The sequence below is a fragment of the Erinaceus europaeus genome, chromosome 4, assembly GCF_950295315.1.
Source record: "Erinaceus europaeus chromosome 4, mEriEur2.1, whole genome shotgun sequence".
Classification (NCBI taxonomy): Eukaryota; Metazoa; Chordata; class Mammalia; order Eulipotyphla; family Erinaceidae; genus Erinaceus; species Erinaceus europaeus.
The window spans coordinates 103,558,644-103,582,335 of record NC_080165.1 but is presented as its reverse complement, the minus strand read 5'-3'; the positions used below and the strand labels follow the sequence as shown (position 1 = coordinate 103,582,335).

At 48.3% G+C, this 23,692-nt stretch overlaps 1 long non-coding RNA gene across 1 annotated transcript; it reads left to right on the top strand.

Annotated features, from left to right (window-relative positions):
* The first annotated feature begins 9,847 nt into the window (after positions 1 to 9,847).
* LOC132538305 (uncharacterized) lies at positions 9,848 to 11,655 on the top strand. Its single transcript, XR_009549701.1, has 3 exons — positions 9,848 to 10,029; positions 11,306 to 11,404; positions 11,505 to 11,655. It is a non-coding gene; the product is annotated as an uncharacterized LOC132538305 (long non-coding RNA).
* The last annotated feature ends 12,037 nt before the right edge of the window (positions 11,656 to 23,692 follow it).

Genomic DNA, 23,692 nt, shown 5'->3' with positions numbered 1-23,692 from the left:
TCCAGGGGCCATATTAAATCTGTCCCCAATGGACTGTAGCAGAGTATAAACAAAACCAATTTAACTTTATTCCTATCTTAAACCCACCCTAGAAGTCATCTTTCTGGGTTTCTCTCCTCCTTATCCCCATTCTTCCTCACTATGCCCCCATGACAATCCTCCAACCTTTTGTCCCACAATGCCCTTGAGACAAGAGATATGAAGTTCTAATTCCACTGTGGTGTCCAGCTGGTGAAAATATGGAACTGGGAAAAAGAGGGTAAAAATGAGATATAAAAAAGGGACTTAGGAGATTAGAGAGGAAGAGCTGTTAAAAGTCATGGTGAAGTGTGTATGAGAGAGGAGTATGTGAGGGGACGCATGCAGGGAACTAGAGACACAGAGAGGAGGAGTCTGGAGGACCCATCACCTAGAAGACTATGGAAGGAGTGAGCTAGAGGAGGGAGTCAATGAGACTTGAGAATCCTGGGAGGATTCTTCTCCTTGGTTTCCCATGTCTTCCTCTTCAATGGTGATGCCTTAAAAGATGACCTTTGCTCCCTACTGATTTAACTCCAGGCACATTGTCTGAAGACACCAACAACATCACCTGTTTCCTCCAGCTGGTACCATTACTCCACCAAGCTCTTTGCTCCTCTTGAATATACCCCCATAGATTGAGTGGCCCTGAAGACCTCTATTTCATACCATCTTCTCCCTGATCCACTCTACAAGTCCAGTCCTTTGATGGAACCCTGTAACTTCAGGGTCAAGCCTAAACTATGAGGACATTGGACACATCAGGCCCTTCTTGCCTCTGAGCTTCATGGCTCTCACGCCCCCTGCTGTAGCCTCAAGGTAGCATGGCACCCTCATAGCTGGTCTGGTCTCCTCCCCTGTTCTGCTTTAGCTGTGATTCCCCAATCTGTCTTGTGTTAACCCAATTTCTTTGCCTTGCTACTTTCTCTTTATTCTCATACCCCCTACCTTTGTTTTCTTTCTTCCATTTATTTATTTATATTTTTGTACTTAGCTTTATTTATTGGACAGCCAGAAATCAAGAGGGAAAGGGGTGATAGAGAAGGAGAGAGACAGAGAGACACCTGCAGCCCTGCTTTACCACTCATGAAGCTTTCCCCCTGCAGGTGGGGACTGGGGGCTCAAACCCAGGTCCTTGCGCATTATAATGTGTGCGCTCAACCAGGTGCACCGCCACCTGGCCCCTCTTTCTTCCTTTTGTTTTCCTTCTTCCTTTTGTTCTCTCTCTTTCATTCTTTCTTGTTTTGTCACTAGGATTCTCTCTGAGGCTTGGTGCCAGCACCCCGGATCCACCACTCTTGGTGGCCATTTGTTCTTTTTTCTTTTCTTCTTTCTGTTTTGATAGGACAGAGAGGAACTGAGAGGGGAGGGGGAGGATAAGAGGGAGAGGAAAGAGACACCTGAAGATCTGCTTCACCACTCATGAAGTGTTCCCCTTGCAGGTGGGGAGCCAGGGCTTCTTGTACATAGTCAAGTGTGCATTTAATCCGGTATGCCACCGTCTCACCCCTCCCCCTCTGTTTTCTATTTTAATCCTATTCTGCTTTCATGTTTCAGCTCAATCTCTCCCTTCTTGAATCTTTGTCTGTTGTTGCCACTGTCCAGCCTGTATGCATGGACACACACACACACACACACACACAGTCTCTTACCCACTCTTACCCTGAGTACACATGTGCTCACTTGTGTTAGTAGTTAATCAGCACCAGTTCGACTTTAATGCTGAGAGAGGAAGTGCTTCAGGACAGAGTACCTTATCTTATGAGCATCAAGAATGCCTTCTATGGTTTTTGGATGGTAGATATAGAAAGAGGTCCTTAGGGGCTGGGTGGTGGCACACCTAGTTGAGCACACATGTCACTATGCACAAGGACCCAGGTTCAAGCCCCCAGCCATCACCTGCAGGGGAGAAACTTCACAAGCAGTAAAGCAGATCTGCAGGTCTCTCTCTCTGTCTTTCTTTTTATCTCCCCCTTTCCTCTCTATTTCTCTCTGTCTCTATCCAAAATAAACAAAAGATAAAAATAAAAAAGAGGGAGTCGGGCTGTAGCGCAGCGGGTTAAGCACAGGTGGTGCAAAGCACAAGGACCAGCATAAGGATCCCGGTTCGAACCCCGGCTCCCCACCTGCAGGGGAGTTGCTTCACAGGTGGTGAAGCAGGTCTGCAGGTGTCTATCTTTCTCTCCTCCTCTCTGTCTTCCCCTCCTCTCTCCATTTCTCTCTGTCCTATCCAACAACAACAACAACAATAATAACTACAACAATAAAACAACAAGGGCAACAGAAGGGAGTAAATAAATAAAATAAATCTAAAAAAAATAATAAAAAAAAATAAAAAAGAAAGGAAAGAGTTGCTAATGTTGACTGACCTGGCTGACTGAGTGAGAGAATGAGAATTGATGGCAGAGAAGAGGCAGCCCAAGGGGATCTAGTGAAGGAGTGAGGTTTGGTGAGAAAATGTAGAGACTGCAACACAATGCTGGGCTCAAAGAAGCATGGTTCTTTCCTTCTGAAAAACACAGAAATGAGAAGGAATGGGAACCTCAGAACGTAGAGCCAGGACCAACAGGAAGCATCTGCCTATCTTCTGGCACTCCCTTCCTACACTTGAGGTATCTAACTCCCCCCACCCCCATACTGATTCTGTACTTGTCACTCTCTTCATGGCACCTTCAATGTCACCTCACCATCAGACACAAGCTCCCCTGGTCTCCTCTCTTACTTCAGTGCCCCCAGCTTCTCGAAACGTCTGTGCCCACTTTCCCATCATCTATGTTCTTGTCCCCCTCCTCATCTCAATGACCCAATCCATACATTTCTTCTCCTTTTATTTTTTTTTCTCCACTTGAAGCATGCTGCCTCCACTTTCCAGATTTCTCATATTGTCAAGAATTCCCACGTCTTGTTAAAACAGTCAGAATATTTATGGGCCATCATTTCAAACAAGTCATTTTCAAGACACTGAATTGCTTCTGCCTAAGATAAACCCCGAGACTAGGCTTCTCTCCTGTCGCGAGGCATACCTCATAACTAAAGATGAATGCCAGTGCTGGCTGAGGCTCAGTGACTCCTTGGGGTTTTATCAAAGAAAGCAGGATGAAAAGGTAAGGAGAAGCCCACCCAGGGTCCCCACTGCCCCCTCCCAGCTGCCAGGGTCCTCTCTCTTCTGCTACACACACAGCTCCCAGAGCCCAACATTGCAGCTTGATTTCTATCTGTTTATTTTGCCATTGTAATAAAGAGTCTCTTTGCCATTCTATTTGCTATTATAACAAGGACCCTTTTTGGGATGGGCTGGTTCAGGAGTTCAGCCATTCCAGCCCCTTGGATATCATAGTAGGGCCTCTACCGGGGAGAGAGATTTATGCTTATTTTGAGATAATAGAAAACTCATTGCTGGACACTGAGTTCCTCCCTTTGATTTGTTTTCTTTGGAAGAAGCAGCAGCACCCCAAGCTGTGTCATTAACATGGCAGCCACAGCACCAAAGACCTTTCCAGCCGCTCCCTGTAAACCATGGACAGAGTTCAAGCCTGGATTCTGTGCGCGGCCTCCCAGTGTCTATAAAAGCCCAGCACGATTATATGATCAGTGTCAAGACCCACTTTCCCCAGTCTTTGTGCTCTGGGATGCATTTCCTTGCTCTGCCTCCTCCGTGTTGCCACCGCAGCTGCTCGGGTTTGAATAGCAGCCCAAGGCTCCCACTATTGGAGTGTTCCTCTGGCTTTGTTTTAAACATGGGTTTTTGCTTGTGTTAACTACCGCCTGGCTCTCTGACACCCGTGAATGGGGCTGCGCGGGGCTGTCAATCAGCAACAATAATAATGCCATCTGGGTTTGAATAATACTAATGAGAAGAAGAAGAAGAGGGATACTGTGTATTAACATAGCACCTTTGTCCCAGAAGCTCAGAGGGCGTGTGGGATAATCATTCATTCATGCTCCAAGCACTGCTTGGCGGTAGATATTATGATCCCTGCCACTGGGGGGACTGAGATACAGAGAGGGCAAGTGGCTGGCCCTAGATCACACAGTAAAGCCAGAGAGGGCATAACACTTACTGTCTGTCGCCCCCCACCCCCCAGCAACACTGGTGCCATGGGGTCACACCGGACTGCAACTCTTTTTTATTTATTTATTTTTAAACTATTTATTGGATAGAAACAGAAATGGAGAGGGAAGGGAGAGATAGAGAGGAGGACAGTCAGAGAGACAGCTGCAGCACTGCTTCACCACTTGCAAAGCTGTCCCCCAGCATATGGGGCCTGGGGGTTTGAACCTGGGTCCTTGTGCTTTGTAACATGTGTACTCAACTAGGTGCACCACGACCCAGCCCCTGGACTGCAACCCTCTATGCATCTGTGTTTAAAATCAACCTTTCCAGAGAACTGTAGGGCCTAGGGGTTTCATACCTTATGGGGTGAGTGGAAGGATGGGCTAGAAGGAGTGTCATAATGTGACCCCACAGACCTTCAGTCTTATGAGAGAAAGCACCCAGGTGCAAGGCAGAGGGTGATGGGGTAGCATGATACCACCCCCCATCAAAGCATCTGAGTTTCTTAGGGGGCCGGAGGACAGTGAGAGCACATGAAGGAAGGCTGGATAACAAGAGGGGAGGAGATGGGGGAGTGAAAGAGACCATATGTGGGTGAGAGAGGGAGATGAACTCAAAGGACCCCAAAGCTCATGGGCGACTAAATAAAGGTCCCAGAAGCTAAAGGTACCAGAAGTTTCCCTGTTTGGTCCAAAATCCCACCCTCCATTCCATAGACCAGACCAAGATCCCAGGGCCCTCTCTCTCCTTTTGCAACCCCTTTAGCATGCAGGGGTTGAGGGAAGGGGTATGATCTGGCTCTGTTCCTTCAAATAAGTAAAAACTTACCTAAATCCTCACTTCCTCCTCTGTAAAAACAGCTGGTAACTTCTCATAGGCTGCATGTTGCAGTAACTTGCAGGCTGACTTCACTAACATCATCTTCCTGTTATCTATTCCACAACATTGGGTTGTTATGAGTGTTGAATAAATTAACATAGAAGATTCTTTTTTTCCAGATAGACGAGAAAGAGAGAGAGAGAGAGAGAGAAAGAGAGAGGTGAAAGAGACTGCAGTACCGAAACTTCCTTCAATGCAGAGGGGGCCAGGCTCAAACCATAGCAAAATACACAGCACACTCTCCAAGTGAACTATCTTGTCAGCCCTACATAGAAGACTCTTAGTTATTATCACAGGGTAGGGTTTCTGTCATTGAATCGTGACCTAATGTCATTATCCATCGCCTCCTCTTCCCCTCCTTCTCCCCTTCCCTCCCCCTCTCCTTCCTCCTCTATTTGTTGGCACCTACCCTGGACAGGCAGGGAATCAAACTTGCACTTCAATGGAAGATTTAGGCCCCATAGAGACAATAGATTTGATTCAGCCACCAGTGTGCTTTCCCCCCTCCTCCTGTGTTCTCTTGCTTTTAGGCACCCTGGAGACTAACACTCACCTGCATTCACCTTTGATCTTGTCCACTCAGTGCAAAACACAGTAGTGCCTGCCTCCTCTCTCCATTAGTCTCTATAGCACACAGCACCATGCTTGGCCAGCAACCTTTGCTCAGAACACTTGCCATGTGCTGGTCTTGAGCAGAGGAGCTAATGGGAAGTACTAAAGAAGGTTCTTGCCTTGGGAAAGTATTCAGTTGACTGCTGGATAACACAGGGGTAAGAATTTTGTACTCCAGTCAGTCAAAAATCCTTGTGTAACTGTGACTTTTCTCGAACTATTATACCAGTAGCCTGCTCTTGACCAGAAAGAAGCCTTACAGATTGGGAGGGGGGCTAGATAGTGTGCACCTGGTTAAGCACATATATTACTATGCTCAAGAACCCAGGTTTAAGCCCTCTGCTTCCTACTTGCAGTGTGTGTGTTTTTGAGGGGGGAGGGAGGCTTCAAGATCAATGAAGCAAGTATTACAGGTATCTGTCTATCTCCCTCTCCATTTCCCCCTCTCTTCTTAATTTCTCTCAGTCTTATCAAAGAGAGAGAGAGAGAGAGAGAGAGAGGAAAATGGCTGCCAGGAGCAGTGGATTCTTCTTGCAGGCACTCAGCCCTAGTGATAAGCCTGGAGGCAATAAAAGAAGGAGGAGGAGGAGGAGGAGGAGGAGGAGGGGGATCTGAAGGAGAAGAAGAAGAAGGAGAAGAAAGAGAAGAAGTAGAAGGAGGGGGAAGGGAGGGGTGGGGAAAGGGAGGGAAAGGGTGAATGGAGAGGGGGAGGGAAGGGGGAGGAAGAGGAAGAGAAAGAGGGAGGAGGAGGAGAAGGAAGAGGAGGAGCCTTAATGATGACATGGACAATCAAGGAACATCTGCCCAGTCTTCCAGAAAAGTAAGCTAAAGGAAAGGCACTATAAAGGGAGGCACAGGTGATTAATCTGCAAGGGAATTTCTCTGTTATCTTCATGTAGAGAAGTGGAGGGGCTGGAGGAATCTAACTCTGTGTGTTGTACAAGGGCGGACTGTACTTCCCTGGCATGAGAACAGTTTACAGACCAACCACAGCAGATCTGAGAATCACAGCTGTAGCATCGCCCAGTAGAATTTTCCTTTCATTCCTTTTCCTGTGCAGTTAGTCTGCAAGGAGAGTGACCAAAAACATCACTACAGCAATCAACTCTTGGGCTATTTTAGAAGACAGAGAAGCCTAGCTGGGTCAAGGAAAGCAATTTGGAAGTAATTGTGATCCACTAAAGTAGAGAAGAGGGTGTCAGGCTTAATCAATCCTGGACTGATTGACTTTTTGAAGCCCTCAGGGAGCACTCATTGAATCCCTCCACTGCTGAGTTCTCCCTTCCAAAGAACCTTTAAAGCTGGAGCTGACACCTTCTGTTTGATAAGTTCCTTATTTATGGTGTTGCCTGTCCTTTGTTTTTGTCCCTGACCCAGTTTAGAGGCACTTTATCACTGGAGCTGAGTCTGAGCTCTCCCTGGTTTCCAAGGCAAGTATTGTTTGGCCATAAACAAACAGATTTAACAGTTCCACCCAGGCCTTTAGCCCAATGCCCAGTGTCAGCTCTCTGCAGGAAGAGTGAGAGGTCTCTTTCACCTGCAGGTCTGAGACCCTTTTCGGTCTAGTGCCTGTTACAGAGTGAGTGCTTGATAAACTTTTACTGAAAAGACTGTAGGACACACTCCTCCTCCTCCTCCTCCTCCTCCTCCTCCTCCTCCTTCTTCTTCTCCTTCTCCTTCTCCTTCTCCTTCTCCTTCTCCTTCTCCTTCTCCTTCTCCTCCTCCTCCTCCTCCTCCTTCTCCTTCTCCATCTCCTCCTCCTTCTCCATCTCCTCCTCCTTCTCCTTCTCTCTCTCCTCCTCCTCCTTCTCCTCCTCCTCCTTCTCATTCTTATTCTTATTCTCCTACTCCTCCTGTTCCCCCTCCTTCTCCTATTATTATTATTATTATTGAATAGGACAGAGAGAAATTTTAAAGGGTGGGAGAGATAGAGAGGGAGAGAAAGAGACAACTGCAGACCTGCTTCACTTCTTGTGAAGTGTCCCCGCTGAAGGTGGGGAGCAGGGACTCAAACCTGTATCCTTGTGCTTTATTATATGTGTGCTTAACTGAGTGTGCCATTGCCGGGCCCCTGTAGGACATTCTACTAAAAGCCTCTGCTATTCTCTTGGTACGTATTATCACAGCACATGTAGTTATCCTTGTGGGAGCATGTGACCTGGAGGAGTTCTTTATAAGACAAAATTTATTTCACCCACATTAGAAGGTAGTAATTCTGAGGTCTATGGCCAAAAATAATAAAAACCCACATTGGGGCTGGACATCAGCATACCCAGTAGAGTGCACATATTACCATGTTTGAGGATCTCGGTTCTAGCCCCTGCTTTCCACACACGGGGGGGGGGGGGTTCATGAATGGTAGAGAAACGCTGCAGGTGTCTCTCTTTCTCATTTCCTCTCTGTTTATCTCTGTCTCTATTAGGAAAGAAAGGGGGGAAAATGAAGTGATGTCACCCCATTAAGTAGAGTGTTCTTATTATAATATCATATGCTAATTAGACCTCCATTGAAAATCAAACAAGATAGTCTTCAAAAATAATTCCTCTTTCCTGTCTTCCTCCTTTCTTCCTTCCCTCCTTCTCCCTTTCCTCTTCTTCCTTATTTCACAAGTTCATGACAGCTAAGCACAAAACACTTGTACAAGGTATAGTAGGAGACATATCCACTTCTAAGTCAGGACCAGGGAGGTAGTTCAGTGTTAGACTTGCATGCTTGAGGCTCCAGAGGTCCCAGGTACTTGGCACTACCATATACCAGAGTCAAGACTTGTCTCTCTCACTCCTCAAAATAAGCCTTTTTTTTTTTTAATTAAAAAAAATGCTCAAACTCCATCCCCAGGGAGCTGGCTGAGCAGATAGTAGATAGAACTCAAGACCATGGGCTCAGCACCTAGCAATGCATACACTGGAGTGGTCTTAGGTTAGGGGAAAGCAGACTTCTCCAGTGTGCCAGACCCTTTCAAGTCAGGCTTCAGGGGCTGGAGATGGCAGTGGGAGGGCTCAGGGCTGCATGTATGAGGCCCTGGTTTCTGTCCTCAGCTCAGCATAGGCTGGAGTTGAGTGATGCTCCAGTCTCTCCCTCTTTCTCCTAAAAACAAATCTTTAAAAATACTATGGTGCTGGACAGTGCTGTACTCGGTTGAGTACACACATCACCATGCACAAGGACCTGGGTTCAAGTTCCTGCCTCCCACCTCAAGGGGGTAGGGAAAGCTTTGTGAGTGATGCAGCAGGTCTGCAGGTGTCTCTGTTTTTCTCTCCCTCTCATTTATTTTTATTTATAGCCACTAGGGTTATTGCTGGAACTCGGTGTGAACACTACAAATACACCACTCCTGGTGGCTGTTTTATTGTTATTATCACCATCATCATTATTACTTTATTTGACAGGCCAGATAAAAATTGAGAGGAGAGGGAAGGTAGAGAGGGGGAGAAAAGGAAAAACACTTGCACACCTGCTTCACTGCCCATGAAGCATTCCCCCAGCACATGAGGAGCAGGGGCTCAAACCAGGGTCCTCCCAAATGGTAACGTGTATGCTTAACTAGGTGCGCCACCACCCAGCTCCCCTTTCTCCCTATCTTTCCCTCCCTTCTCAATATTTTTCTGTTCCTAGTGGGGGGAAATGGATGCTAGGAGTTGTGGATTCATTATGCAGGCACAGCACCCTGGTGGCAACATATATATGAAATAGTATCTAACCATCTTCAAAACTATTGCTTTAGACAGAAATGTGAACAGCCCTGCCTAGAGTTTATCAGTGCCCAACCTCTATAACTGTCCCTGGTCCCTCACTGGACCTCTTTTGGGAAACTCTTAGAGACTAGGGGGGCATAGTCAGAGAGCACATAGAGGGAGAGACAGAAACCGCTCTCCTGGACCCCTGGGCAAGTCTTATAAGCCCAGAACCCCATAAAGCTGTTATTGGGAACTCCCCACAAGCACAGCCTGCAAAGAGGGGGTCGGTCTGAGCAGGGTGAAGGAATGTGGGAAGGTCTGAGTGTGAGGGAACAGCCCTCCTGTGGGGGGGGAGGGGGTTTCCTCAGATCACAAGGGTGAGGCTTGGTGCCTGCAGTCTCCCTAGAACAGAACACTCTGGTCTAGGTCTTGTGGGAAGGACAGGGCTGGCCATGCAGACTAAGTTGTCCCAGGAGGGGAGGAGGTAAAGAGGTTTTTTTTAGCGCACACACGCACACACACACACACACACACACACACACACACACACACACACACACACACACACACACATACTCCCCCCCCCCCACACACACACAGTCCCAGGGCCACGGTGTCTCAGTGTGCAGCCTTGAGAGCAGCCTTTCAGGTCTGGCTGGGAGAGAGCTTTCTGGGGCGGAGGGGCTAACGGCCCGTGCACAGAGGCTCCAGTCTCTGTTTGTGCAGACAGTGTGGCATCACATCAAGCCACGGTCGCAGCCTCCAGGAAAACCCCAGGCAGGCAGGAGGGTGAGTAGACAGGCGGGCCAGGGAGGCCAGGGAGGCCAGGGAGGCTGGGGAGGCCAGGGCTCTGTGCCCAGTGTGGTCAGTCCCTCCAGAGGCCAGAAAGGCTCAGAGCTCCTGCAGCTCAGTCTCCAGCTGAGCATGAAGACCACCCCTGAGGGAGGCAAGACCAGGGTGAGAGGAGGCTTGGGACCACCCTTTGCTCCAGGAAATGTTCCAAGGACAAATAACTCACCTTGTGGCCAGAGAACACCCAGACAGGGCAGGCCACAGGGGGCCCAACCTAGAGCTAGAGTTGGGGTTTCTGTAGCTGTAGAGAGAGGATAGAAAGCACCCCTGACCTCAGGCCCCAGATCCAGTGTTGGATGACCACATGGGAGCACTGTCTTGTCTGAAGGGTATGTGTGGTGGGGGGAAGGAGGTTGGGGGAGAGGATGCCCCAATTCCAAGCTGTCTGCCACTGCCCTTGCCTGTGAGTGGAGTCCTGTGGCTTATCAAGGTCCATCAGCATCTTCTTCCATCTTTCCATGGCTGCTCCAGCTTTCACCAGCTTTTTCATCTCAGCTTCCAGCCTCCAAGTCTTTCCCTTCTTCTCTTCCCTCCTCTTCTCTCCCCTCCCCTTCCCTTTCCAAAACTCAGTTGACCCATCTGACCCACCAAGTACCCACTTATATATTACTCTTCCAGCCCCAGGAAGGCAGGGTCCCTTTGTCTGTCCACCACCCCCTCGGCCCCCACCCCACATGTCTGGACTTTGTGGTTTAGACTTTTTTTTTCCAATGGGGGGAGGAATTAATGATTTACAGCAAATACAGTTGTTGGTACATGTGTAACATTTCTCAGTTTTCTGCAAAACGTTCCCACCCCTACCTAGGTCCTCCTGAACCATTGTGCACCAGGACCTGAATGCCCCCTCCCTCAGATTCCTTATTTGGTGCACTACACCAATTCCAGTCCAAGTTCTGGTCTGTGTTTCTTTCCCCTTTCTGTTCTTATTTCTCAACTTCTGTCTATGAGTGAAATCATCCCATATTCATCTTTCTCTTTCTGGCTGATCTCACTTAATATGACTCCTTCAAGCTCCATTCAAGACAAGGTGAAAAAGTAGAATTTATCACTTTTCATAGCTGAGTAGCATTCAATTGTGTATATACACCACAACTTTCTCAACCACTCACGTGAAGCAACCTGGGTTGCTTCCACATTTTGGTTATTACAATTTGTGCTCCTATGAACATAGGTGTACACACATCCTTTTGGATGAATGTGTTTATTTCCTTAGGATATATCCCCAGGAGAGGAATTGCAGAGTCATAGGGAAGGTCCACTTCTAGCCTTCTGAGAACTCTCCAGACTGCTCAATTGACATTCCCACTGGCAGGTGATTTATACTTTCTGTGAGCTTTATGTAAAACTCAGTGCTTCAAATACAATTATAGGAATTGTGCATGTTCCACTGACTTTTGACTTTTTTTTGAAAGAAGAACTCTGCCTTGCTGATCTGGGCTCAGAAGGTGGGGAGAGACACAGCTCACCCAGAGCTCAGCAGTGAGCCTGCCCACCTGCCTGTGGGGACAGTGCTGCAGTCCTGGCTGCAGGAGGAGACCAGGGGTCCTCTGACGCCCCAAAAACTAAAGGCTAGTTCAGGGATGAGAGCATTTCAGCTCACAGGCTACAGCAGACAGAGTGGGAACAGCTACCCACAGTGCCAAATTGAGGCATTTTCATTTTACTTTTTTGGTCACTAGGGTTATCACTGGGGCTTGGTGCCTGATTGGCTCTACTGTTCCCACTGGGCTTCTTTCTTTCTTTCTTTCTTTCTTTCTTTCTTTCTTTCTTTCTTTCTTTCTTTCTTTCTTCTCTCTTTCTTTCTTTTCTCTCTTTCTTTCTTTCTTCCTTCCTTTCCCCCTCCCATCTTTCTTTCCTTCCTTCCTTCTTTTCTTTCTCCCTCTCTCTTTTTTTCCTTTTTCTTCCCCTTTCTTTTTGATAAAAGGTAGGCAAAGGAGAGACAGAGATACCAGTAGCTCTCCTCCACCACCTGTTACACAGCAGGTGGGGACTGGAGATTGAACTTGAGTCCTTGTGCATGGTAATGTGTATGTTCTACTGGATATTTTAACACAGCACCCAGGCTCCATGGGAAAGAGTGCCCTGCAAGTCTGGAGAAGCCTGCCCTGGTGTGGAGGCTGAGGTGGAGGCATGAGTGTCAAAGGGTCACCCTTCTCCCTAGTCTGGTCCTAGACTGGGGACACACCCCTGGAATGCTGTGACCAGCTCAGGCACCTTTGCCCCTGGGCCTCAAATGATTCTCATCCACATGATGAGGTGACTTTCTTTTGGGGTTTCTGAGAGGTGAAGGGGGAGTATTGTCGGGGGGGGGGGGGGCTTGCAACATGCCCTTCCTCAATGAAAAACAGAGACAGTGGGAGACAGGAAGGCCCAGGGCTGGTAACAGGATCTAAGGTGCTGTCCTTTGATGTCACACTCCTGAGCACCCCCACACTTAATATAAATCTAGTCAGCCTATGTTAAAGGGACAACAAAATTTAAAAAAAAATGAACCTAACACATCCCAGAATTGGCCAGGGATTTGAAACCCTTGTAAATGCAAATACCAACAGGGCTTTTCATTAACTGCTTGGTGTCTAAGGCAGAAGGCTTGAGTGTGAGGATGCAGAGAATTGGAGATGGGAGGTGGGAGAGCGGGGAACAGCTCAGAGAGGCAGCTAAAATCCTAACAGTGCCTCTTACAGCACTTAGTGGAGAGGCCCCCAGGTGTGGGGAGAAGGCTTTGTTTTGCCCAGATCCCCAGAGGAAGCCCTAGAGGCCACAATCAGAATACAGGCTCTGGTGCCTCCCACCGGCCTGCCAGGTCTCTCATCACAGTGGGTGAGGTGGCTCTGGCAAATGGCTTGACTCCACCCTTCAAGACTGAGAGTCACACTTACGTCAGAGGCCCTGAGGATTAGGTGAGCTCATAAACACCAAGTGTTCAGCATGGAGACTGCCTCATAGTGAGCCTCCTGGCTCCCTCCTGCTCTCACTGGTGTTCTGTGTCTCTCTCAGCCCAGGGCCAGAGGGGACATGGATGTGGGTGACGTAACATACACGCTAAGGTACAGACCAAGGCTGCACATCAAACAACCTAGCTTCCTCTCCTTACATCTGTCCCTCCTCCCACCTCCCATGATTACTCTGGCGAATCATGTTGTGCCTGGGACATTCATGTTCTTGTGTTGAAATTCCTCTCCTCAGTGTGGGCCATAGCAATATAAAAGACCAGGTCCTCTAGATGCGTTGGACATTCTACTAGGAACTTTATTTTCTTGTCGTTACCACCAGGGTTAGCACAGAGAATCAGTACATGCAATGCCCCACTGTTCCCAGTGGTCTGTCTTTCTTTCTTCCTTTCTTTCTTTCTTTCTTTCTTTCTTTCTTTCTTTCTTTCTTCCTTCCTTCCTTCCTTTCTTCCTTCCTTTCTTTCTTCCTTTCTTTTTTCATTCTCCTTCCATCATTTTCTTCTTCTCCTACCCCCTCCCTTCTTCTCTCTCCCCCTCTCTCTCAGAGGTAGAGGTAAGAGTAAGACAGGGACAGAGAAAGCCACCTGCAATACTTCATCACTCATGAGCTCTCCCCCCCATGGTAACATGCAAGGCAATGTGTGAGCTGTACCAAGTGAGCTGCCAGGGGCCAGGTGGTGGTACACTTGGTTTAGTGCACACATTCTAAGTGAGCCACTACCCAGTCCCCCAGAACTTTGTTTCACAATGATCCAGCCTCAGACTCAGGCCTTCTCTCATAGACACCAACCAAAAATGAAAGGCCATGTTGGTGTTTGTATCTACTAATGGTTTAAAACTGGACAGTTTTCAGATGTATTGGGTTCACTTAAAAATATATATATATTTCCTTTTGTTGCCCTTGTTTTATTGGTGTAGTTGTTGTTGTTATTGATGTCGTTGTTTGTTGTTGGATAGGACAGAGAGAAATGGAGAAAGGAGGGGAAGACAGAGAAGAAGAGAGAAAGATACACACCTGCAGACCTGCTTCACCCTTCTGCAGGTGGGGAGCCAGGGGCTCAAACTGGAATCCTTACGCCGTCCTTGCACTTCGCACCATGTGCATTTAACCCGCTGCGCTACTGCCTGACTCCCTGGGTTCACTTTTTATTGACTTATTGTCCCTCTACATAAGCTGGCTAAGTTTATGTTAAGTGTGAGAGAGCTGGGTTGATACTGATATGTCAAAGGACTGAATCTGTATGAATGAGGCTCTGAAGTCCCAGGTTCAGTCTCCAGTACCACCATACGCCAGAGATGAGCAGTGGTCTGGTCTCTCTCTCTAACTTTCTCTCTCATAAAACAGTTAATACACATTTTTTTGAGAACACGATCTGGGAAATAGTTTGCCCACTAGAGGACACACTTTGCCATGTACGAGGACCCAGGTTTGAGCCTCTTCTGAGGGTATCTGGGAGCACCAGATACAGAGGGAAGTTTCCTGCTCTGTGGTGGAGTGGTGTCTCTCCTTCTCTCTCTGCTTCTCTTCTTCCCTGTTTCTGTCTGCGACTGAAAGGAGAAAAAGCATGAGAGCGAAGTCCTAAGTCCTAGAGGAAATAAGAGGGCCTGTCTGCCCATCCCTGGTACATTCACAACTACTAATGCCTACAACATAATGCCAGTTTCGCCCATGTCTACCTGTTCAACTCCTATTCATCCTTCGAAGCCTTCTTCACAAAACCTTTCTTGCCATCACCTATCCACCAAGTAAACCCAGTAACATTCTTGTAAATTCCTTTTGCCTGTGTCTTACAATTGACGGCATTATGCTATAATTGCTAGCTACACCATCACTAGGGCACATGACATCGATAGCCGGGCCCTGTAGGTGCCCTTTAGTGCTTGTTGAGTGAGACGCTTTCAGGTGGTGAGGGGGTGGTCAAAGGCTCCTTAAACTTAAACTTAAGATTTGCTCTCAGGTTCTGAACACCAGGCTACCAGAGAGACTAAACACCAATCTAATGAGGGCTGGGAAGACAGCATAATGGTTCTGCAAATGATTTTCATGCCTGAGGCTCCAAAGTCCCAGAAAGCTTCCCCAACACCACCATAAGCCAGGGTAAAAATATAATGATTATTGAAATAAAATATAAGAAAGTGAAAAAACCGGAGTCTGGTGGTAACGCAGCAGGTTAAACGCATGTGGCATGAAGCACAAGGACCAGCATAAAGATCCCGGTTCGAGCCCCCAGCTCCCTACCTGCAGGGAGTTTCTTCACAGGTGGTAAAGCAAGTCTGCAGGTGTCTGTCTTTCTCTCTTCCTCTCTGTCTCCCCCTCCTTTCTCCATTTCTCTTTGTCATATCCAACAATGACTACATCAATAATAACAAAAATAACTATAACAATAAAAACAACAAGGGCAATAAAAGGGAATAAGTAAATAAATATTTTTAAAAAAAGAAAGTGAAAAAACGGGAGGCCAAGCAGTAGCGCACCATGTTAAGCATACATGGTGTGAAGCACAAGGATCCTGGTTGGAGCCCCCTGGCTCCCCACCTGCAGGGGGGTCACTTCACAAGTGGTGAAGCAGATCTGCAGGTGTCTATCTTTCTCTCCTCCTTTCTGTCTTCCCCTCCTCTCTCAATTCTCTCTGTCCTATCCAACAACAACAGCAATAACAACAGTAACAATAATAACATTGACAATAACAATAAGGGCAACAAAATGGAGGAAATGGCCTCCAGGAGCAGTGGATTTGTAGTTCCTGCAGGCACTGAGCCCCAGTGATAAACCTGGAGGCAATTATATATATATATATATATATATATATATATATATATATATATCCAGTATAGGGATAGGGGGTTAGGCAGTAGCGCAGTGGGTTAAGCGCATATGGCACAAAGTGCAAGGACTGGCAGAAGGATCCCAGTTCGAGCCCCCGACTCCCCACCTGTAGGGGAGTCCCTTCCGAAGAGGTGAAGTAGGTCTGCAGGTGTCTATCTTTCTCTCTTCCTCTCTGTCTTCTCCTCATCTTTCCATTTTTCTCTGTCTTATTCAACAATGACATCAATAACAACAACAATAATAACCACAACAATGATAAAGAAGACAATAAGGGAGGGTGGAGGAAACTTCCAAGAGCAGTGGATTCATGGTCCAGTCACTGAGTCCCAGCAATAACCCTGGAGGCAAAAAAAAAATCCAGTATAACAAGGTGCTGGGTGGTGACCCACTCAGTAGAGCATGCACATTACTGTACATAAGGACCTGGGTTCAAGCTTCCACTCCCCACCTACAGGAATGGCTTCAGGAGTGGTGAAGCAGGGCTGCAGGTCTCTTTCCTATCTCTGTCCTTCTCTATCTTATCTCAATTTATCTCTATCTTGTCTCAATTTCTGTCTCTGTTGAAAAAAGAAAAAGAGAAAGAAAGGAAAGGAGAGGAAAGGAGATAAAAGCAGAGGAGAGGAGAGGAGAGAAAAGGAGAGGAGAGGAGAGGAGAGGAGAGGAGAGGAGAGGAGAGAAAAGGAGAGGAGAGGAGAGGAGAGGAGAGGAGAGGAGAGGAGAGGAGAGGAGAGAGGAGAGGAGAGGAGAGGAGAGGAGTGGAGAGGAGAGGAGAGGAGAGGAGAGGAGAGGAGAGGAGAGGAAAGGAGAGGAGAGGAGAGGAGAGAAAAGGAGAGGAGAGGAGAGGAGAGGAGAGGAAAGGAGAAGAAAGGAAAGGAAAGGAAAGGAAAGGAAAGGAAAGGAAAGGAAAGGAAAGGAAAGGAAAGGAAAGGAAAGGAAAGGAAAGGAAAGGAAAGGAAAGGACAAGAATGACCTAAGGAAAGATTTGTTGAGAGTTATGGTCATATGGCTCTGAAAAAAAAACTTGCCAGTGAATCTGAAACTCTTCCTCTTGGGGAAACTTGAGAAATGACCAAGGGAGGCCATGGTCAGATGGCCATCAGCCTGACTGCAGATGGGGGTGCCTTGTCCTGTCCAGGACACTGAAACAAATCCCCAGGGATCAAAATGAACCTCTGGTGAGATAAAAATGACTGCACTCAGAAAGAATAGCTGCCTTTCCCCACCTGCATGCCCCCTGTTCAGGGTGTCAGGCCAGGCCTTCCCACCCACATCATAGTCTTCTGTCCAGCCAGCTCAAGCCCCTCCATGGCTCAGCCTCTGCCAATGCCCAAAGAATCTGTCCTGATAGTCCCCTGGGACCTGCCAGGACTCTTGTGGGTTCAGGGATATGTTTCTTGCCCTCACAGTGGGGCATGCCTTTGAGAGAAAGAGTGACTTCTCTAAAGCCTGTTGCTTCTACCCCAGTGCTAAGCACAGCTGGCTGTGTGTGTGTATGTGTGTGTTGACATGACAACACAGTGTGTACACTGAGAGTCAGAGACCCTGGTGTGTCATACATCTGGAACAAAATAAACTCATTTATGGCGTCTTCCAGCATGCACAGTGTCTCTGAAACATGGAGATCTCAGAGAAGCAAAACAGCTCCCCAACAGGGCAGGGTGGAGAGCCAGCAGCAGTCTCTCCCAGCCCTCACGCCCCCACAGCCTTCCCCCCTGCCCACCTCCCCAAGAATGGAAACTTTCAGGGGAAAAGAATTCTCAACAGCTGGTGTGAGAGACCACACAGGCTTCCCCACATCTGCTAGCAGGCGGACGGTGAGCTCATTTCCCGGGGGGGGGGGGGAAGCAGCCTCAGTCTGTGGGGTCCCCTGAACCCCTTAACTACACCTTGGGAGGGACTGGGAAGGAAATTGAGGAGGGGTGTTTTCATATCAGAACATTCTCTGGGGACTAGCCCTTCCCCCTCCCCATGCCTTCCTTAAAAAAAAAAAAAAAAAAAAAACTGTGTGTGTGTGTGTGTGTCTGTGTGTGTCTGTGTGTGTGTATGTGTTATTTTAAGAAGAGATACAGAGGGAAAGAGAGACAGACTAGAGCACTGTTCAGCTCTGGCTTATGGTGGTGCTGGAGACTGAACCTGAGACTTTAGAGCCAGCCTCAGGCAAGAAAGTCTTTGCGGAACCACTTTGTTGTCTCCCCAGTCTCTCCATACCTTCCCTGATGAGGAGGGCTGGCTTTGCTTCTCATGGTGAAAAGGTGGCATTATTAAACTAATAACTAGTTTTCTTTATATCCTATTTATTTATTTATTTATTTATTTATTTATTTATTTATTTGGAAGATACAGAGAAATACCAGAGCCCTGCTCAGCTCTGACTGGTGGTGGTACAGAAAGACCAGAGCCCTGCTCAGCTCTGACTGGTAGTGGTGCTGGGAATTTAACCTGGGACCTCAGAGCCTCAGGCAGGAGAATCTTTGGCAGAACCACTGTGTTGTCTCTTGACTCCCACCAAGTTCCCCTTGCCTTCCTCCAAAGACTCTAAATCAATTGTCTAGCTAGGAAATAGCCTACTCAGTTATATATATGATGCTGGACTATGATGGCATCCTCCAAGTTTTCCAGAGTTTGTAACATTATTCCAGTTTGTACAGAGTTCTGCTCACTTAACGTTCATTTGCAGTGTTGCCTTTGATCTTACAAGTGGTCCTCAGGGAGGAGAGGAGGCAGGCAGGTGTCAGTGGCAGGGCCGATATTGACAATGTTATGGACATGCATGAGCTTCTGTCCTGAATTTCTGAGTTGGAAGCTGAGTGGGGTTTAAGGAGGTTTCCTGGATCCCACAAAGTCACAGAGCAGAGGGCTTGTGCACTGAGGTTGTTGCTCAGACCCTTGCAGTTTGTTTGCAAGCTCACTTTTGCACCCCCAACCCCAACTCTGGGGGCACCCCCAGCCTCACAAATCCAGCCCAGCCATGAGTTTCTTAGAGGTATGGTGTCATGGCTTCCCACATTGCACTTTGGCCCAGAAACCCTGGAGGAGCTGCAGATGGAGGATGGGATGGCTGAGTCCTTTGGGAATTCCATCATCTATCTACCCCTGGATGTGGAGCTGGAGCACCCCAAGGGGACAGGCCAGAGGTGGGTGAGAAAGGGGGGCCCTCAGGGACCTTCTGCCTCTGTGGTCTACCTGGGGAACATCAGCTACCCTGAACTGTAATATCCAGAGCTGAGAACCTCCAGCCCAAGCCTTGTAGGGTGTGATGGCAGACCGGACAGTGGGTGGATGGAGTGTGTCTCCTGAGGGACCGAGTTCCCAAGATCCTTCCTTTCTGCATGCTCTCCATGGCCCTGGGCCTGCCATGAGCCCCAGGCTTGCCTGGCCCAGCATGGCTTGGGGTCCCTGTTGTATATGAGTAGAAGATTTGGGTGAGGGCGGGCTGGGGCCAGCAGGGGGGAGCCCCACTGGGGTGTTTTTTTTCAGATGCATATGTCCCCTCTCAGGCTGCCCTTTCAGAACACTGGACAATGTGCTCTCTTTGTCCCGATCCTTTCAGCCGCCTGCTCATTCTCTTTGCATCTGCTGTCACACAGGACATCCCGGCTGGCAGGCGACCACGGGGACACATTATGCTCCCTTAATGAAGCATGGGCCTGGAGATCTGGGGGTGGTTGGGAGCCCGCAGGGGCTGGGGGGTGAGCAGAAGGGTACCCCATCTTCCTCTTCCAGGGGCAAGGCAAGGACAATGGAACCTTCTTCAGCCAGTCATAGTTTGCATGGTGTGTTCTGGAGAAGGGGACACTTCAGAGCCAGAGACTTCATAGTAGGGGTGAGGAAAGGGTGCTGATTTTAGTTTCCCTCCAGGAGTGGTGCTACTAGGAAGGTGGGAGGGGGGGGGTCTAGAGGGGTAAAGCACTTGACCTACACTTTCATCACAAAAGAGTTTCCCTAAGCCCCTTGACACTGGAGTTAATTCCCTTTCATTCTAGCACATACCAAGGACCAGTTTCCAAGATGTCATTCTTGGGGGTTGGGATGGATAGCACAGTGATCCCTTAGAGTCCCCTTGGGTCTTGGTATGCTGTCAGTGGACACCTTTTCCAGTCAAGTGAAGAAGAAGAAAAATAATGATGAGTGGTCACAGGAAGCATCCAGGGGACAGGCTGTGCATAGCAGAACACAAAGGGCTGGGGATTAGATGGTGCAGCCATGCAGGAACCATCTCCCTGGCCCAGATGTGCTTAGAGAAGAGCCTCCCCCCCTGACCCCCAGCTTATCATCAGAGGTGTTTCAGGAGAGGAGACTGAGGCCACCAGACCTGCTGTTTGCAGCACATGGTGATGGCCCCCAAGACCATGACTCTCTGGGTTCTGGGTGATGGTAGGGAAGCTAGCAGCTCTCCCCAGGAGCCCGAGTGTTGGCAGCCCTGGCATTTGCAGACCAGGCTGCCCTTTGGGGTCATGGCCTCTGCTGGTGACCTAGACCCAGTCAAAGCCCTTCTCCCCAAAGTGAGCCCCTCACATGTATCTTTCTGCCCTGCTTGCTAGAGTCACCTTCCTTCTCACTGCTCTGGAACGTGGGCATGAAGGGTGGGGGGGGGCGAGGGCTTTCTAAGTGTGCCTACAGCTCCTAGTTTGTTTTTCTGATGTATTTACTCCCTGCCCCCCCCCACTCTTCCTGGCTTGATTATCCACTAACCACCCCAAAGGGGGAAGAAAAAAAAGGCTGGACCATGTCCAACGAGGCCCCCTGTCCCCTTTAACAAGTGAAGTGTGCTGGCATTGCGAGTGGTGGTCTTTGGGCCTGAAGGTCGTTAATTAGTACAGAATGCAGACTTCAGTTGTCTTGCCAGCCCCTGAGGAAAACGCTGCTGGCAGGTAGCCGAGACAGAGGAATTCGCCATAGGTTAGATCAGACCGGCTCTCAGCACCCAGTGCACAGCTTATGCAAATAGTTTTGCTTAGCATGGACCCTGTGTTCTTATGGCCCCCCTTCCTCCTCCCCCCCACAATGTTAAAAAAAAAAAAAAGCAAAACTGAAGGGCAGGGAGGGAGGGAACAGGGGCAGGCGGGAGAACAAGCCCTTACTTGCCAGATCTCATTCTCCATCAGAGAGGAGCAAATTGCTTTCCCTCAAAAAGAAAAAAGGCAAGGGGAAAAAGAAGACAAAACACCCATCCTCAGCGCTAAATGTACCCCAGAGCATTTGAAAGCTGAATTGCTCGCTAAGAAAGGCTAGCTGTGAGTGTATTTGGAGAGAGACTATTATCCTCCATCCAAGCTCAGTCACACTCGCTGGGAGGCCTGCTGAGCACCTGGGTGGGGACTTGGAACACGGAGTTCTGCTCCTTTGTTGCCATGATGGTGTCACCTCCAATCCTGCCTCCAGTCAGCCCTCCCCATGCTTTGGCAGATGCTGTTGAGTATTGGAGTATCTTGGGTGCCCAGACCCTGGGAGAGAGAAGGCTAGTGTGACTCCTCTCTGCATATGTTTACCTGGTAGAATGCACACATTACCCTCTGAGGACCTGGGTTCAAGTCCTGGTCCACCACACAGGAGCAGCAGCAGGAGAAAATCTCCACTAGTGATAGAACAGAGCCTCAGTGCCTCTCTAACTTCACTGTCTCTTGGTGTTGTTGAGCTGTAACAGACATGGGCAACAGCACCTAGCCTTGCTGAGTACTCCCTTATATGTAAGAGCCAGGAAGGCAAGCCTACCATGGCAAAGTCCTTTCCCTGGCACCTGTTCAGGGCTCTGTGACATCCAGTGAGAATGAATGAAGGAAGGGAAAAAGGAGGGAAGGAAGGATAGAAGGAAGGAAGAAGGCAGACAGAAAGAATGGAATAAGCTCTGCTGATTAGTGAGCACAGTCACTTGACAAAATGTTGGCTCAGTCTTTATTGGCTTCCAGAGAATGCCATCAAGGTCAGCAATCATCCACAGAGAAGGTGAAGTTCAAGGTTGGAAAACTGTTCAGAGGAGGCCAGGCAGTTGTGTACCTGGGTAAGTGTACATATTGCCATGCTCAAGGACCCAGGTTAGAGCTCATCCTCCCCATGTGCAGAGAGGAAACTTCACACAGTGAAGCAGGTCTGCAAGACTCTGTCCTCTCTCACTTCCTCTTTCAATTTCTCTATCCTACCAAGTATAACAGAAAGACAAAAAAAAAAAAAAAAAAGGTTGCTGAGAGCAGTGGATTCATAGTGCCAGAACTGAGCCCCAGCCAGTAATCCTGGTGGCAACAAAAATGAAGGAGGAGGAGAAGGGAGAGAGAGAGAGAGGAGAGAGGAGAGGGGAGAGGGGAGAGGGGAGAGGGGAGAGGGGAGAGGGGAGAGGGGAGAGAGGAGAGAGGACAGAGAGAGAGAGGGAGAGAGAGAGGGAGAGGGAGAGGGAGAGGGGGAGGGGGAGGGAGAGAACCAGGGAGAGAACCATTGAGAGGTCAGATTTCACCTTTTGGCTTGAAGATGAGGGTTGGGGTGGGCATGGAGGAAGAAGAGCTCAGGTTTAGTCTAGGAGAGAGTGTATCTCCCTCAGCTATTGACATCTGGGGGCAGGAGGACTCTTGGGGGGGTGCCTTGCATGATGTATGATGATTAGTAGTGGTCTCACACCAGATGTTTAGTGCAACTTCTCCAGTTGTGATAATCAAATATGTCTTTGCATGTTTCCCAAAAGCAAGACCTGCATGGATCTGATTTCCTCCTCCTCCTTCCTCCTCCTCCCCCCCTTCTCATTCCTCCTCCCCCCCTTTCTTCTGGAAAGCAGATTGAAACTCAAAGACCAGGAGCACATGATGCTGGCATTTTAGCCATAGACCAAGATTATGGCAGAGATAGTAGTTCCATGTTAAGGGCTACTATGAAGACCAAAGGAGAATGTTAACCAGATTGTTGCTGCATTTCAAGAATGGAAGGCAGCAGGTGGTTCACTTGATAGAGCACACACATTACCATTGCAAGGACCCAGGTTCGAGCCCTAGTCCACTACATGGCAGCAGGTGCAGGAGGGAGCTTCACTACTGGTGGAGCAGTGTCGTGGTGGCCCTCCTTCTCTTGCTAGCTCTCCTTTATCTTTCCCTGTCTCTCACACTGTGTCAAAAAAGAAAACAGTAAAATAAAATAAAGGCCTCTGGGAGTGGTGGAATCATGTAGGCACCCAGGTTCCAGTAATATTTCTGGCAGAAAGAGAAAAGAATGGAAATGGTAGCACAGACTTCTGGTTTCCTTTCTGGCATGTGAAGAGTTTGAAAGTCATCCCTGATGATTTGAAGCAGAAAGCTGGACAGAGGAATCAGCAGATGTCTTGAGACCCAGCAGTGAAAGGATGTTCCAAGGCAAACTACTACTCCCAATAAGGAAAATCCCAGCTGATGGAGACAGAGACCCACCAGTAGAAACCTTAGGGGGAACCAGTGCTGGGTTTTACATGAAAATGTAATTGAGACTCAGGGGTACAAATCTAAGGACCCCAATCCTTGCCCACATTTGTCAGTTCTACCTATAAGATTGTAACCCCATTCTTATAATGAATATCAGGAAAAAATTTCTTGTGATTCTGGCCAAAGGAGGGGAAAGGAGCCATTTAGAAATATGTCAGAGAGGGCTGGGGAGACATGATGGTTCTGCAAAAGACAGTCATGCATGAGACTCTGAGGTTCCAGGTTCAATCCCAGCACCACCATAAACCAGAGCTGAGCAGTACTTTGATATTTTTCTTTGTGTCTTTCTCTCTGTATCTCTCTCTCATAAAAAAGGATAAAATGCAAGAAGAAAAAAGAGAAGGAGAAAGAGGAGAAGAAATGTGTCATAATAGGGGCCAGGCAGCAGC